Consider the following 15,685-nt stretch of genomic DNA (forward strand, 5'->3'; position numbering starts at 1 on the left):
TCAATTTATGAATGATTTTGTAAATTGTAAAAATATATGACTTTGAATAACAAATAGTATTTCTTTTTAAGTTTTTATCATTTATTGTAAACCTTTACAAATAGGAGATTCATTTTAGTGTACGATGAGATGATTGAATGATTAATTTTTATTATATAAAAGTATAAAACCATTTTACAATGTCACTACATTATCTTTAATCTTTAAATAATATTCATTTATATCAATTTTTTAAACAAAGAAAAATATTTTTTTTATTTTTGAACGTGTCCCAATTGAACCATTTTAAATTTTGGATTAGCATTTCTATTAAAAAAAGAGTATGTGCTATTTTTGGAGAATACTTTTCCACCTTAACTTAAGTGGTGGAGAAACATCTTATGGAAATTTAAAAATGCTTCTAAGAATTTGAAAGTGTATTTTTGAATACATCTATTTTACACCAAATACATGTGTAAATGAGTCATGCCTTTCTTTTGCTAGAAATTAATTTGGAGATGCATTTTTGTATTCACCTTGTGTGGGAGGAGCAAACACGAAGAGTTCTTAAGTCTAACATCTTATACTTTGAATGGTTGGCTTGTGGGCCATGTATGATGTATCCACATCTTTCTGAGTGAGACATGCACTAGTTTGAGTATATGTAGATTGTTCCAAGGGAACTCTTCGTGTTTGCTCCTCCGACTTAAGACTTCACACACAAGAGGGGATGAATTGTGTGGTTTAAAAAAACAAGGTTTTTAAAACTTTTGGCAAGTTAAATCAGAGTTTAAAAATATTTTTAAAAGTTTAAGTTGCAGAAAGTAAATAGTTGAGGGTAGAAGAAGAACACGGAGAATTATAGAGGTTCGGTAAAATCAAAATGACCTACTCTTCTCCCTAAGCCTTGGTCTTGAGAGTTTCTAATAATACTTTTAAGCTTTTTGTAGGAAAGGCTCATGAACCCCCTTATATAAGGAAATGATGGTTGACCTTCAACCAAAATTTACAAGACGATAGATATAGGTGTTTGCATCTTTTCTTCAATATAATGCTGAGAGTGAAGTGGACAATCTTCCTTCCACAAACATGGACCTTGGAGTGGTCAGTCTTCAAGCTCTAAAATATTTGAGCTCAATTCATCTAGTTTAACAGGATAACCAAACAACCTCTGAGATTTTAACTAGGCCGATCTCTTAACCTAGGAAGATTTCAATAATAGGCTAATCTTCAATCTATCTTAGTTTTAACTAGGCTAACCAAGAACCAAGAAATATTTTTATGCAATTATATTGATTATATATTTGTAGTTCATTGCAATATTTATTTACAATAGGGAAAATAATTATATTGATAATTTATTTGTAGTTCATTGCAATATTTATTTAAAATAGGGAAAATAGTTTTTTCGCCCCCTGCCATATAGGCGATATTTGAAAAAAGAAACTCGTAAAAAAAAAGTTGCATGGATTGCCCTAACATTTGAAGATTCTCTCATTTTTTACCTTCAACGCATCCAGTCATAAAAAAACTGACCCAGCTAACACATGGCAGGTATTTTTTTATTTTATATTTTTTTCTAATGATGTGGATGGCCCATATGGCTTATTATTTTATTTATTTGTTAATTTTAATGCCATGTAGGCATAGAATTTTATATTAATTGGTAGTTAATATGAGAAAATATATTATGACTTTAAAAATTTGTAGGAGGTGGGAATCAAACCCACTCCCTTCACAATGAAGCTCCAATGCGCTTTCCATTACACTAGATGTTTTCATTTATTATATAAACGCATTTAATTATTTTTATAGTATATAGTTAATAATTTCAAATTAGTTAATAATATTAATATTTCAGTAATTGTAGTATATATTTAATAGTTATTTCTTTTTAATATTCAATTTCTTTTAGTTAATATTAGTAATTTTAGAATATAGTTGATTAATGTAATTACAATATTGTAGTATTTTATTATTGATAAAATTAAATTAGTTAATAATTTTAAATAAAGATAGTTAATATTATGTAATATTACTAATTTTTCAGTATTTAATCAAATTAATTAATAATTGCAGTAAATAGTTAATAATTTAAATATTTTAGTTTTTTAATTACTGTAATTAAATAATTCAATGTAGTATATAGTTGTAGTTTATAATACTGAAATATTAATCACCCATATTTAGTATTATCCGTCATATTTAGTATTATATCTCACTCAATCTTGTTGAATAGATCCATATTAAAATGGGTTTTAGTTTATAACTAAAAGACAACTTAACTTAATATTTGTGATATATTTTATTTAATATTAAGAATATGCAAATTGAAATTACACGTTATTATATTCCTATGCAGATTGTATTTTTTTAATGATAAAAGGATAATATTTATATTATAATTTGCTATAAATATTGGTTTAATAAAAAAAATGAAACAATTATGATGGGTGAATACACAACTTTCTTAGGAAACACACAAATTTGTTATGTTATTTAAATTTAAAACATCACAAAAAAAAATGGAATTTCTGAATAGACTTACACGCGTGATGTATTGTAATTGGTTGGTCAAACTTTCAAACATTTTTTATACGAATACATGGGAGGGTTTTTTTAATAATATTAGATAATATCAAAACAAAATGTTACAAAAAGAAGTGGGGGACTACACCAAAACCCACACAGAGAGAACTAAACTTAAAGAATGGCAAACTGAGCCTATTCTTTACAAAATTGGCTCTCAAAAAATTAGGAAAATCGAATTAAAATTAGTGTAATAAAAACCGTTAGTCCTATATTAGCCAGAGCGTCTGCACAACTGGTACGAATTTGCGAGGACACTTTGAAAGGAGGAGAGAAAGCATGAACCACGGCTAAAGAATCAAATTCTAACCAAATATTACTCCAGCCTTTCTCATGAGCAAACTCAATTGCAAATATAGCACCATTAAGTTTGATAATGAGAGAGTTGGTAACTCCAAGAAAGCTAGCAAAAGCACCTAGAAACCTTCCATCAAAGTCTGTAGCAATACCACCACAAGCAAAAATACCCGGATTGCCTTGTGAAGCACCATCACAATTGATTTTAATCCAATCTCACGGAGGCGGTTTCCAAATAACTTCCAAAATCTTAGGAGCGTTGGGAGGTTGAATAGTAACTTTAAAATACTTGAGAATTTCAAAATCTTGAATATTGATGAAAGAAGGAGTTTTGGAGATATTACCCGTCAAACCATAGACTGAGACAATTCTAGAAATAGCTGAGGAAGGAGTGGTTCTTTAATCATTGAATCTTTTACAATTACGGGCTAACCATACCGCATTAAAAACTTGAATAACCGCAACATTGAAAATTAATTTACACTGGTTCGACCAGGACCTCTTACAAATGCACCAGATATCATCCCAACAAAGCATCCTTAAATTGATTCTCATGGAAGAAAGCAACCACTTCAAAATATGAGAAATAAAAGGACAAAAAAAACCAAATGAGAAGAACCCTCTTCTTCAGCACAACACAAACTACAGATTGAGGGAAAAGAAAAAATTCTACGCTTGAGCTGATCATCAGTGGCAAGTTTGTTCAAAAGCATCCTCCAAACCATAAAGGATTTAGATGGTGGAATAGATTTTTCCCAAACCCAACTCTACCAATCGAAAGGAACGTCCGAAGTTCGCTTAAATTCATATGCCTCTTTAATGGAAAGGTCCCCCGAATCAGAATGTTTCCAAATTCGTTTGTCCGGCCGAAGGTCAAAAGGAATGTAACAATTCTTAATACGATTCTGAATCGAATCTGGGATAATACCGGTAGCATTAGAGAAATCCCATTTTCGATCAAGAATAAAATTACTAACCTTCAAAGAATTGAAAACCGGGACCAACAAAGGATCTAAATTTGTAGGAATCCCTAAGGCAGATAAAGCGGATCTCCACACCACCGATCTGTCCAGAAATTAATCATATCACCATTGCCCAACAGCCAAGAAAAATTGTCACAAATGGTCGGAATTTCGACTTTGATACTAGACCAAATCGAGGAAAAAATATGATGGTTGATGACTTTGTCCTTCCTCAAAACTCGACTCCAAAGGAGGGAGGTCCAAAGTTCATTAGAGTTAAAAAATAAAACAACCAAACTTTAATTTAGAAGCATCATTTATAGCGAACAAAGATCGAATGCCAAACTCTCCTTCCAAAAATGGCTTACATGGGAGGGTGATTATAAAGTTAAGCAATATATATAAACCTAAGCCCTAATATTAATAGAAAAAAACTATACATCTCAATTTTAAAAAAAAAAAAATTAACTCTTAAGTTAATATTTCTAAAAAGCATATTTATGAATGGTTGTAAAGTATTCATTATATTTAAAAATTTACATTACCTGTAAAATTGAACAATAATAATAATAATAATAATAATAATAATAATAATAATAATTTAAATTTTTTTATACATCATGCAATTTTATTGAATAAATCTATATTAAAACGACTTTTGGTTTATAACAAAAATACATCTTAATATTTATGATATATTTTAATTTAGTATTAAGAATATGTACATTGAAATCACACATAATTATATACCTATGTAAATTAGATTTTTTAATAATAAAATGGTAATATTTATACTAACAATTGCTATAAATATTTGCTTTAATAAAAATTATGAGACCATTATGGTGTATGAAAAACACAAATTTGTCATTCTTTTTATTCAATTAATTTATTATTTATTAAATATTTATAAAAATAATTGGATAAAAGTCAAGTTAAACCCGCTGGTACCCACCCGGACCCGCCCCGAAGTTGACGCAGAAAACCCGCTTTGGCAGGATTTGGGTTCGGGTTTGGGTTTTCCCTAATTACAAAAGATGGAGACGAGTCGGATAATGGGGACACTAGTATCCACCCAGAACCCACCCCGTTTATTTTATTATGTACATTATTATTATTATTATTATTATTATTTATTTATTTTTGATAATTTATAATATTAAATATGTGGTCACTGTTTTGATAATTTATTTTTTATTTATTATTTAAAATATTTGAAATGTATGTATAAATATTTTTGAGATTATTTTATTTTATTATTTATAATATAATTTGATTTTGAAAAAAAATAAATATATCTATTAAAAAATTGACTTTATTAAATGGATAGTGGCGAGGCGGGGATACCCGAACTCAACTCGAACCCGTTTCAGACGATTTTGGGTTTTAATTCTCCATTCCCGTTTGAGTTTGGGGTGGGAAACAGAGATTGTTTGGGAATTCGGGTTTGAGTTTGGGAAGGTAAAAACCGTCCCCGACCCGCCCCGTTGCCATGCCTACTATTACTATCATCATTACTGCACGTGGATAAAGAGATGTCTTGCAAATGTTATTCAGGCCACAGAAGAGCATTACTACACGATCCAATCCTACTCCAAAGCCACCATTGAAAACAAGAGGAAGAGGTAAAAAAAGATATTGTTTTGACATCAATGCCATAAGTCTCAGCACGTTGTTCCAATTCTATACCATATTGTAAGAAGATATTGCTCTAGCAAAGTCATTCACTTTAAGATAACAAGTTGCAGTATTCAACCAACATGAAACTCTCAACGACTTAGCTAGATTTTGCTCATCATCACCAACAGATCCATCTTCATTAACAAAATGTCTTGTTCTTATTACATGGTCACACAACAGACATTTATTTATGGATAATTGCAATGCCCACTCAAATCAAACAGAACAAAGGATACAATGTAGTAAGAACAAGATGAGATGAATTCATTTTTATAACATGATTAGCAACAAGAGAAAGCATTAATTAAATTATTTTAGTGAACATGACAATCTCCCAATGAAACGCCAAAGAGAGACATGCATACAGTGTTATATCTGTTGAATAAATTTTAATGTTATGTTGAGTGGGTTTTTATTAATAAGTTAGTGGAAAAACAAAGAGTCTCTTGTAGTTGAAAGACTAAGAGATAGTAGCCTATAAATAATATCAATTTTTTTTAAATTCATAGTATAGCAAAAATCTCTTGGGTCTATATAAAGACTTGATTGTATTATCATTTTCAACAAGAAAGTAAAAAGTGCAGTTTTAAAGTAAGATCTCCACCAATGGAAGTATAGTGAAGAAGTGTCCAAAATATTATAATTGAAGTAGTCAGTCCTTACAATATCTACTGGAAAAGAGATGGTTCGTATTTCCATGTGGTGAGAAAGTCCCACATCGATTTTCCTTTAAATAATTTTGTTGTTTATATATCTCACACATGTTTCAATCAATTTCTTGTCCTTGATTGAAGAGAGGTTGAACTATTTTGGGTTTAAGGCCCAAATTATTTCTTTTAAAGTGTGTATTAATTAAATTAATTTCTTAATAATGTTCTAAAACTAAAAAATTTCTTAATTAAAATTATAAATGATTAATTATTTCTTTAATTAATTAAATTAATTTCTAAAAAATTCCTTAATTAAAATTATAAATGATTAATTAATTCTTTAACAAAAAAATATATGCCATGTCATTAAAAATAATTTTTTATTTAAAATTATAAATGATTAATTAATTCTTTAACAAATAAATATCATAGTCAGCAATGCCACGTCATTAGAAATAATTTTTTTATTTCAGTCATCATTGCCACGTTTGTAAAACTGGAGCGGGACCATGAAAATCTCAACTGAAATAAAGTTTAGGAACTAAAAAATTAACTTTTAAAATAGGGGACTAAAACTTTAAAAACATGAAAATAAGAAATAAAAATGCATTTAAGTTTTTTTTTTATATTTCTTTTGACTTATAAATATTATCTTATTTTTGTCTCTCATTAAACTAAATAATTAGAATATCTTACATGACATTGACATGATGTTTTATTTTGTAATTTTACAATTAAAATCAATATAAAGTGGGTTTACATTAATGATTAGTTGAAAAATATTGCAGATTAATGTAACTTTAATTTCTAAGAGATATTAAACCTTAATTTCTCAATCATCCACTTTCACTTCTTCGTTTTTCTCCTTCCATTAGCGTTTGTTGTATTCTATCATCAAATCTTCATATTCGTCATTGGCGAAGCTTCATTCTCCAGCTCTCTTCTTGTCGTATTTGATTTAGGCCCTTCCAGCTTCCCTTCATTCGAAAAAGAAAATGACATCAAGTTCTAACTCAAATATGCGTTCAAATGGGAGATTCAATACTAAATGTGAATTTTTTCACTAGGATTATGAAATGTTTGGCATAGATAAAAGAAAAGCTATTACTCAAATAGGTGACATCAAGATAAAATTTGGCAAGGTTTTTTTTACATCAAAGTTTGATCCTTTTTTTTACATCAAGTGCATTATAAGCACATAAAATTTGAAGTACATTAAATTCCAAAATATGCAGACATTGTGACAGGTCTTAATCCAAGTTTGGCAGAAATTTCGACATCACTTTCTTCAATGAAATTATCAATATTAAATTTCAAAACCTTGCTTAAAATGTCTCAAAGAAACAAACTTATCCAATAATTCTATCTTAATCAAACGAATTTATCCCCTATAAGTTAACAATATTTTTGAGTAATTATAATTGGTTTTTAATCATTTTTTTGTCGGCTGTTGACCGTCCTATTGTGTATCTAGGTTGGAGAACCCCTAATTCTCCCTTATATATAAATTCTTGCTTACAAAAAAAATATATTTTTTGAGTACATAAGGTATCGGTTTAGCTATGCCAAAATTGCGTGAGTTAAAAACTTGAAAATTTTATCCCATATCTCAACAATTATCCCTTCACCCCTACAATTCAAACAAATTGATCAAAATATCCCTGTATGAATAGTTTTTGTTTGAAAATTTTCATTTTTTCCTCTCATTTTATTTTGAAGCTTTTCGATCCAATATTTTTTTGAGTATTCAAGATAAATAAACCGGAGAACTAAGGGTTCTCCAACCTGTTTACAAAAGGGGTACTACTCAGACAAGAAATTACAAACCAATTAAAATTATGATAAGAACCGAATCGGATCTTTGACAAAATCATATAAGGAATAATTGGAATGTGTAATCTCTCCACAAAAAGACCCACACCAACATTTTGATGTTCCAAACCAAATCATCTAAATTCCAAACCTCTTCCCTGTCGCACGCTCGCGAAAAATGAACAGAGTCGCCACCAATATATTTATCCCATAAGGGAAAGGAATACCAGGAAACCTAACAAAGGAAGGAACAAGGTCTTGCGACCAGAGAATCAAGGTACGCGAGTCGGTTACGCAAGGGGAAGGTATTAGCACCCCTCGCGCCCATCGTACTCGATGGTATCCACCTATGTTTGTTTCTATCTAAAGGGTGTGTACTATGTCTATGTCTATATGCGAATGAATGCAAAAGAAATACGGGGAAAAGAAGGGATATTTACAAATGTGCTCGTTCAAGCCCCGCGACTTGATGCCTACGTATCCTTTTCAGGAATCAGAGCGCCGTAGTTCGGCTCCATAGTTTTGTTTGTTTTTGTGTTTTTTAGTTGGGCGGAGTTAACGCTCGCGCTCTTGCATAAGGGGACAGCCTAGGATGCAATGGAGCGGAGATAACAATGCCCTTAAGAAAGGAGAGAAGAGAGAGAGTTTGAGTGTTTCGAGGAAATCCCTAAAGCAAGGGAAACTCGAGTTACTCTATGGTTTGTGTTTTTTAGAATTTGGGAACTTACGCCCGAATGGAACCCTAAAGCAAGGGAGATCCAAGCACTCGAATGATTCCCTAAAGCAAGGGAGATCCAAGCTTCCATTCCCTTTTTAATGATTTTCACTTTTTATTAATGTTTTTTAAGCGTTTTCTTTGTATTTTTTAAGGGTTTTTATTTGAATATTTGTTAGATGTTTTAGTGTGCAAAAGAAAAAGAAACTAGCCTAAGTAAACTAGCCTAATATGAATAGGAATTTCTACCTAATATTATCATGGTTTCTACCTAAGGTTAGGATTTAAAAGAAGCATGAAAAATAAAGCGCTAAGTAGAATATTGAAAATAGCATGAAAAAGAACAAGTCAAAATATAGCACAAGAGTGAATTAAAAGTACTATCATTTTTATGGTTTTTTATGAAAGAAATGAGTTCAAAAGATTAATGTCAAAATTAACCTAAAATCTACTTATTTCTATGAGTTTTTTAATATGAAAAATATCAATTAAAGGGACCAAGATTAATTCCTAAAAATGATCTAAAAGTCTAACAAATTTTATTGATTTTATTGTTATCTTATCACTAAGAAAAATAATAAGGAAAAAACCATGTAAAAATTCTAACTCTTAATACTAAATGGTGTAAGTCAGGGGGTGAGAAATTGAAAGTAATGGTGCAGTCAGTAATCTGGGCGCTGGGCCCAATCAATGGCCCAAGAGGTTTTTTGTTACAGATTTTTGTTTAACAAAAAAGGAGAGACAATGGGCCAGGGGGTGTAGCCAGTATTTCCGCTGGGCCCAAATGGATGATTTTTTAGAGCTATGTTCAACCAAAAAACGCATGGGCCAGAGTGGGGTGTGGATAGCGCTTCATGTACAGGCCCAGGCTTGATAGTTTTTAGATTTTATAACAAAATTAATTAAACAAAATAAAAATGAAAAGAAATAGAAAAGAGAAATAGAATTGGGGAACTAGGGTTCGAGAATGTGACCTCTCGGCTTCTTCTTCTTCAGACTCTCTCCCTCTCCTCACTCGTATGGCCGCGGCGGCGAAACACTCAACGTCTCCGTGACCAAGTCACCACGCCGACCGTCCTTCTACGCCTCTAACTCTCTCCGTGATTCCTTTCGTTCCACCCTCAAACGGTTGCTCTTGATCACCCATGACGGTGACGACGGCCGGATTACCTTTCGCCCTCTCTCCGATGTCTCTCGCTCTCAGGCGTTGTCATCTCTCGATCAAACTTTCGCTCTCAAACGAGTCTCTCTTGATTCCGATTCGAACTGTTTTGTTTCGGCGGCGACCTTTGCGTGATATCGTTGTTGAGGACGAATATTGAACAAAGAACTAAAGAAGCTTCAATTGTTGAAGATCGAAGGGGAAGTAGAGGTTGCAATGGTATCGTCGATGGGGATGAAGAGCGTTGTTTGTTGACGCGTTGATCTTGAAGATGATTGAAGGTGATGAAGATGTCACGTGAATGATCGCAGATGAAGATGATGAAGTCTTCGGCGAGTTCCCGATGTTGCGATAGAATTGAAGACCCGCTCAAGCTTTCTGTTACAGGTTTTTTCTCATTTCTGTTATCGACTCTCCCTTTTCTGTTACATGATCTTCTGATCAATTTTCCTTGTTGAAATATGAATTGTGTTGAAGGTGTGAAGGAGATTGAAGATGGTGAAAGAAAGATGAAGATGAAGATGAAGGTGAATGAGAGTGGTGGAGAGAAGATTTTCTGTTATGGTGGTGAATTGAAGATGAAGGTGAAGTTCTGAGATTGGGAGAAAGTGTGGAGAGCTTTTGCAGAGTGGTGAAGAAGGGAATGGAGGAATGAGAAGAATGAAGATGAAGGTTATGAAGAAATTATGGCGTGAACTGAAAGTTGTGGAGGGAAATTCTGTTATATAGAGGTTGGTTGGGGGAAGAGAATCAGTTAGGGCAGAAGGATTTTGAGCCCTTAGATTGAAGAATCTGTTACGGAACTGAAGGTGGAGATTGAGTCTGAAGAGGTTAGTTATTCTTCTGATTTTCCTATTTTCTGATTTTTTCTGATAGTTGTTTGTAACTGATTTTGGAGGTTGTTGGGATGTGAACTTCAACTGAATTAGTTAGGAGTTAGTGAAAATCAGTTAGGAGGTTAGGTTTTCTGTTAAGGTAGTTAGGATTAGTTCTAGGTTGTTAGAACAGTTGGTTTTCTGTTGGGGTTTGGTTAATTGACAGTTAGGGGTTGGTTAAACTGTTAGGGAGTTATTTGAAATTGGATTGACAGTTAGTTAAGAGGTTGTGAAGACAATGCTGTTGGTTAGTAATTGATAGAAAATTTGGGAATTGGAAAATGAGAGTTTTTGTGATAGTATGGGTGACTGTTTTTATTGGGGCTAATGGAAGTGCTGAGTTATGAGTTTGTATGCTTAGAATGTGGATGAACTGAATGTGTGAAATGCAGTAGGTTTTAGAAACTGATTTGAACTGTCAGTTTTGATTGTGTATGAATGCAGGGACTGATTATGTGTTTAATATGTATGCAAGCTTGAATTTTATATGGATGTTGGTAGTATAACATAAAGTTTATTTCTTGTTTGAATTTATAGGTTTTGGCCTAATGAAGTTGCATACAAGATGGGAGATTGAAGATCAAATAAAGGCTTAAGGCACAAGGTTCAAAGAATGGGTGGTGAGGCAAAAGTGGAAGATGATGAAGCTTGAAGGAATATACTCATGGTGAAGTTTAGGGTTAGGAACACCATACTTTGTAATGTGATGTAGGTGTAACAATACCTTGTAATGGGTTGAATTTGGTTTTGTAATGAAATTGTAAGGAAGTTTGGGAGATTATAATGAATGCATTTTTGTAATGGAGACATGGTATATTACTGATGTAACAAAGTTGACACTGTAGTGATTTTGGATGGTTACTGAATTGAACTTTCTCCTTTTTCTTTTCAATGTGCAATCTTGAATGAATAAGACCCAATTGAAATGATGATCAAAGATACAGGTCAACATGACTTTAGTCAAAAGTCAAAGTTGTGAATAACTTCCATAGGTCTTCTCTTGCCAAAAGGTGCTTAATTTCTTTCTATTCAAACAAATGCCAGGAGGATCTCAATCTCACAAGACTCGTCGTAGGCTAGCACCCTCGTTCCAATGAATTCACTAAATATTGCACCAAACAGTTGTGTCCGAACTCCACAGGAAAGATTATCTTGATTACTGAAGGAATATGGAAATAAACCATGATCTAACTGAAATAATCCATCACCACTGATTTAATGAACCAATAATATTCTTAATGAATGAATGCATGACATGTAAGATGACCTAAAATGCAAGTGATGTTAAAACAAAAAGCCAGTTAGAAATAAATTAAGGGTAGGACAAATTTGGGGTATGACAGCTGCCCCTATTTAATCGTCTTATACTCGAAGGTGAGATTGGCGCCAGCCTTTCGAACATTCGGAGTAGAAGAAGATTAAATATCAAAGACCCGAAATTTGTCCCGAGGAGATGAAGTGGTCTTTATTCTTTATTTTTGTTTTGATATCTGCTGGGGAAAGAGAGGAATTTGTTTTTCTGGTGGATATATTTACAGTGAGCAATGGATTTGGATGGTGATAGCTTGTAACGTGGTAACGGTGCCAATACAGGGTTTTCAAAGAGAATGGTTGTATGAAACAATGACCGAAAGGAAAAAGATCTCGTACGATCTATGACTCAACATCGACTCGACACCAGGAGAAGACCTAAGCATGATCTTCAGGACTGAAAGAATAAGATCTCTTACGATCTATGACTCAACATCGACTCGACACCAGGAGAAGACCTAAGCATGATCTTCAGGACTGAAAGAATAAGATCTCTTACGATCTATGACTCAACATCGACTCAACACCAGGAGAAGACCTAAGCATGATCTTCAGGACTGAAAGAATAAGATCTCTTACGATCTATGACTCAACATCGACTCAACACCAGGAGAAGACCTAAGCATGATCTTCAGGACTGAAAGAATAAGATCTCTTACGATCTATGACTCAACATCGACTCGACACCAGGAGAAGACCTAAGCATGATCTTCAGGACTGAAAGAATAAGATCTCTTACGATCTATGACTCAACATCGACTCAACACCAGGAGAAGACCTAAGCATGATCTTCAGGACTGAAAGAATAAGATCTCTTACGATCTATGACTCAACATCGACTCGACACCAGGAGAAGACCTAAGCATGATCTTCAGGACTGAAAGAATATGATCTCGTACGATCTATGACTCAACATCGACTCGACACCAGGAGAAGACCTAAGCATGATCTTCAGGACTGAAAGAATAAGATCTCTTACGATCTATGACTCAACATCGACTCAACACCAGGAGAAGACCTAAGCATGATCTTCAGGACTGAAAGAATAAGATCTCTTACGATCTATGACTCAACATCGACTCGACACCAGGAGAAGACCTAAGCATGATCTTCAGGACTGAAAGAATATGATCTCGTACGATCTATGACTCAACATCGACTCGACACCAGGAGAAGACCTAAGCATGATCTTCAGGACTGAAAGAATAAGATCTCTTACGATCTATGACTCAACATCGACTCGACACCAAGAGAGGATCTCGTACGATCTTCAGGACAGAAAGGAAATAGACCTCTTGCGATCTACGACTCAACATCGACTCGACATCAGGAGAGGATCTCGTACGATCTTCAGGACAGAAAGGAAATAGACCTCGTGCGATCTACGACTCAACATCGGGGTTTGGAGAAGGAAATTGGTTTTGAAATGGTTTGCCAGGTAGGAAACTGGGCTTTGAAAGGGTTTGCCAGGTTGGGAACTGGGCTTTAAAAGGGTTTGCCAGGTTGGGAACTGGGCTTTGAAAGGGTTTGCCAGGACGGAAACTGGGCTTTGAAAGGGTTTGCCAGGTTGGAAACTGGGCTTTGAAAGGGTTTGCCAGGACAGAAACTGGGCTTGAAAGGGTTTGCCAGGTTGGAAACTGGGCTTTGAAATGTATGAAGGTCGGAAGGTAAAGGATTCACAACACGGGGGTTGAACCTGAAAAGTTTTCCCATACGGGGGAAGGGACCACGGAGACTAGTGACGACTAGACTCGATCAAAAGACATAATCACGAAGATGTTGATGCTTGCGGAGCATAAGAATTACATTAATCCCTCAGGCCAAAGGCGGGGTGTAACTCTTCAAGAGTGGCAATTGTTCGAATTACCACACACCAAGTATGGTTATCCAAACGATTGAAAAATGAGATGGGTTGAATGCCCACCCTCATTCGCACTCTAATTTGCACGCAGCACGCGGGAAATAACCACGACAAGACTAGTAACGACTAGACTCGACAAGAAAATGATAGTAACCATTGGAGATTACGGAGATATTGATGTTCGCGAAGCATAAGAATTACATTGATCCCTCAGGCCAAAGGCGGGGTGTAACTCTTCAAGAGCGGCAATCGTTCGAATTGCCACACACCAAGTATGGTTATTCAAACGATTGAAAAATGAGATGGGTTGAATGCCCACCCTCATTCGCGCTCTAATCTGCACGCAGCATACGGGAAATAACCTCGGAGACAACGATTCTGACGAAGAAAGACATTGCATCCGATCCATGTTGGGGAGAGAAAATGAGACTTCTTTTGGGGATTAAGGATACCAGGTATCGGCACCGTGGCATAAGGAGATTTGTAATGTAGTAGCAGATATCAATTGGAGTTTGTAAGGACACCTTTTTATGTGGGGAAGTATCGTTGTCTTGATTGAGTGTTGATTTGTATTATCTGGCTTATGCTTTGTATGCATGTTTGAATTTTTCTATGGCGTAATGCTCCATTTTGATGGATATGCTACGCTTTTGAGGATGCAATGTTATATGCAATGAGTACTATATGCAGAGTGCCAAATAAAGGCATTAGTGAGGTAAACACCAGGGAGAATCCCCTTAGTGTTAAGAACCATGTGGAGGTGTCAATAGATATTGGACTTTGATTTGTAATATGCCCCTTCTGGTTGTTGGCTTGTAGGGTGTAGAATAACTTCTGACCTCTCGCCATGTGCCACTGCTTGGAGGATTTTCAACTTGAGGAGATTCCCTCGATTCACCATGTTGGGGATGAGAGATCTAGGTAACGAGCCTTGGTTAGGGAAGTAGGACAACTCCTAGGAGAAATAAACTCCTATGCTTGAGGAATGGAACAAACTCTCGGGAGAAATAAACTCCATGCTTGGGGAGAGACCAAGGTTCCAGGAGAAATAAACTCCTATGGTCGGGGAGCGACAAAAAACTCAGAATTGTGCCCCAAGCTTCATGACTTATGGAGGAATTTTCCCCAAAGGATCCTTGGAGAGATTTGTCGAATCTCGACTTAACTGCCCCAGATTGGTCAAACTCAAGAGATATTCCTCGACATGATTGCCCCAGATTGATCGAACCTTGAAGAGATTTATCGACATGATTTCCCCAGATATGTTGAATTTGAGAGGTCAAACCTCGATTCAATTGCCCCTGATTAGGTACATCTTGCTAGAATCCTCAGGCTTTCTTTGTTTTGAAGTCAAACAAACATGGAAACAAACTTTACCACGCTCAACGGAGTCTTCAAACTCTTCCCCTCAGGGTAATCAAAGGAAGCATTAACTGTTCATGCCCAACGGAGTTTTTTTTGGAGAACCTGCCCCTTGATGGTCAACATTTGAAATGATTGGCTTTTACTCCTCAGAGTTCTCAAGTCTCTTGTACTTTGACATAGTCAAGTTATTCACTGATTCTCACCATGGTAATTTCCTTGATGTTAAGCACATATTTGTATGCAAAAGAATGTTAATTCTAAGAATGATAATTCTAATGCAAAGCCTATGTTAGTCTTGAAGTTGTAAAAACCTTTTTTGTGAAATGAGGTTGCGACACAACCTCGATTTTTGCATATGGAGGATAACGCAAGCATACGATACCAACATGGATATGTGTCACGCTTCATTGGGAGTCAATTAAACGTT

Source organism: Vicia villosa, linkage group LG6 (assembly GCF_029867415.1).
Source record: "Vicia villosa cultivar HV-30 ecotype Madison, WI linkage group LG6, Vvil1.0, whole genome shotgun sequence".
In the NCBI taxonomy this organism is placed as follows: Eukaryota; Viridiplantae; Streptophyta; class Magnoliopsida; order Fabales; family Fabaceae; genus Vicia; species Vicia villosa.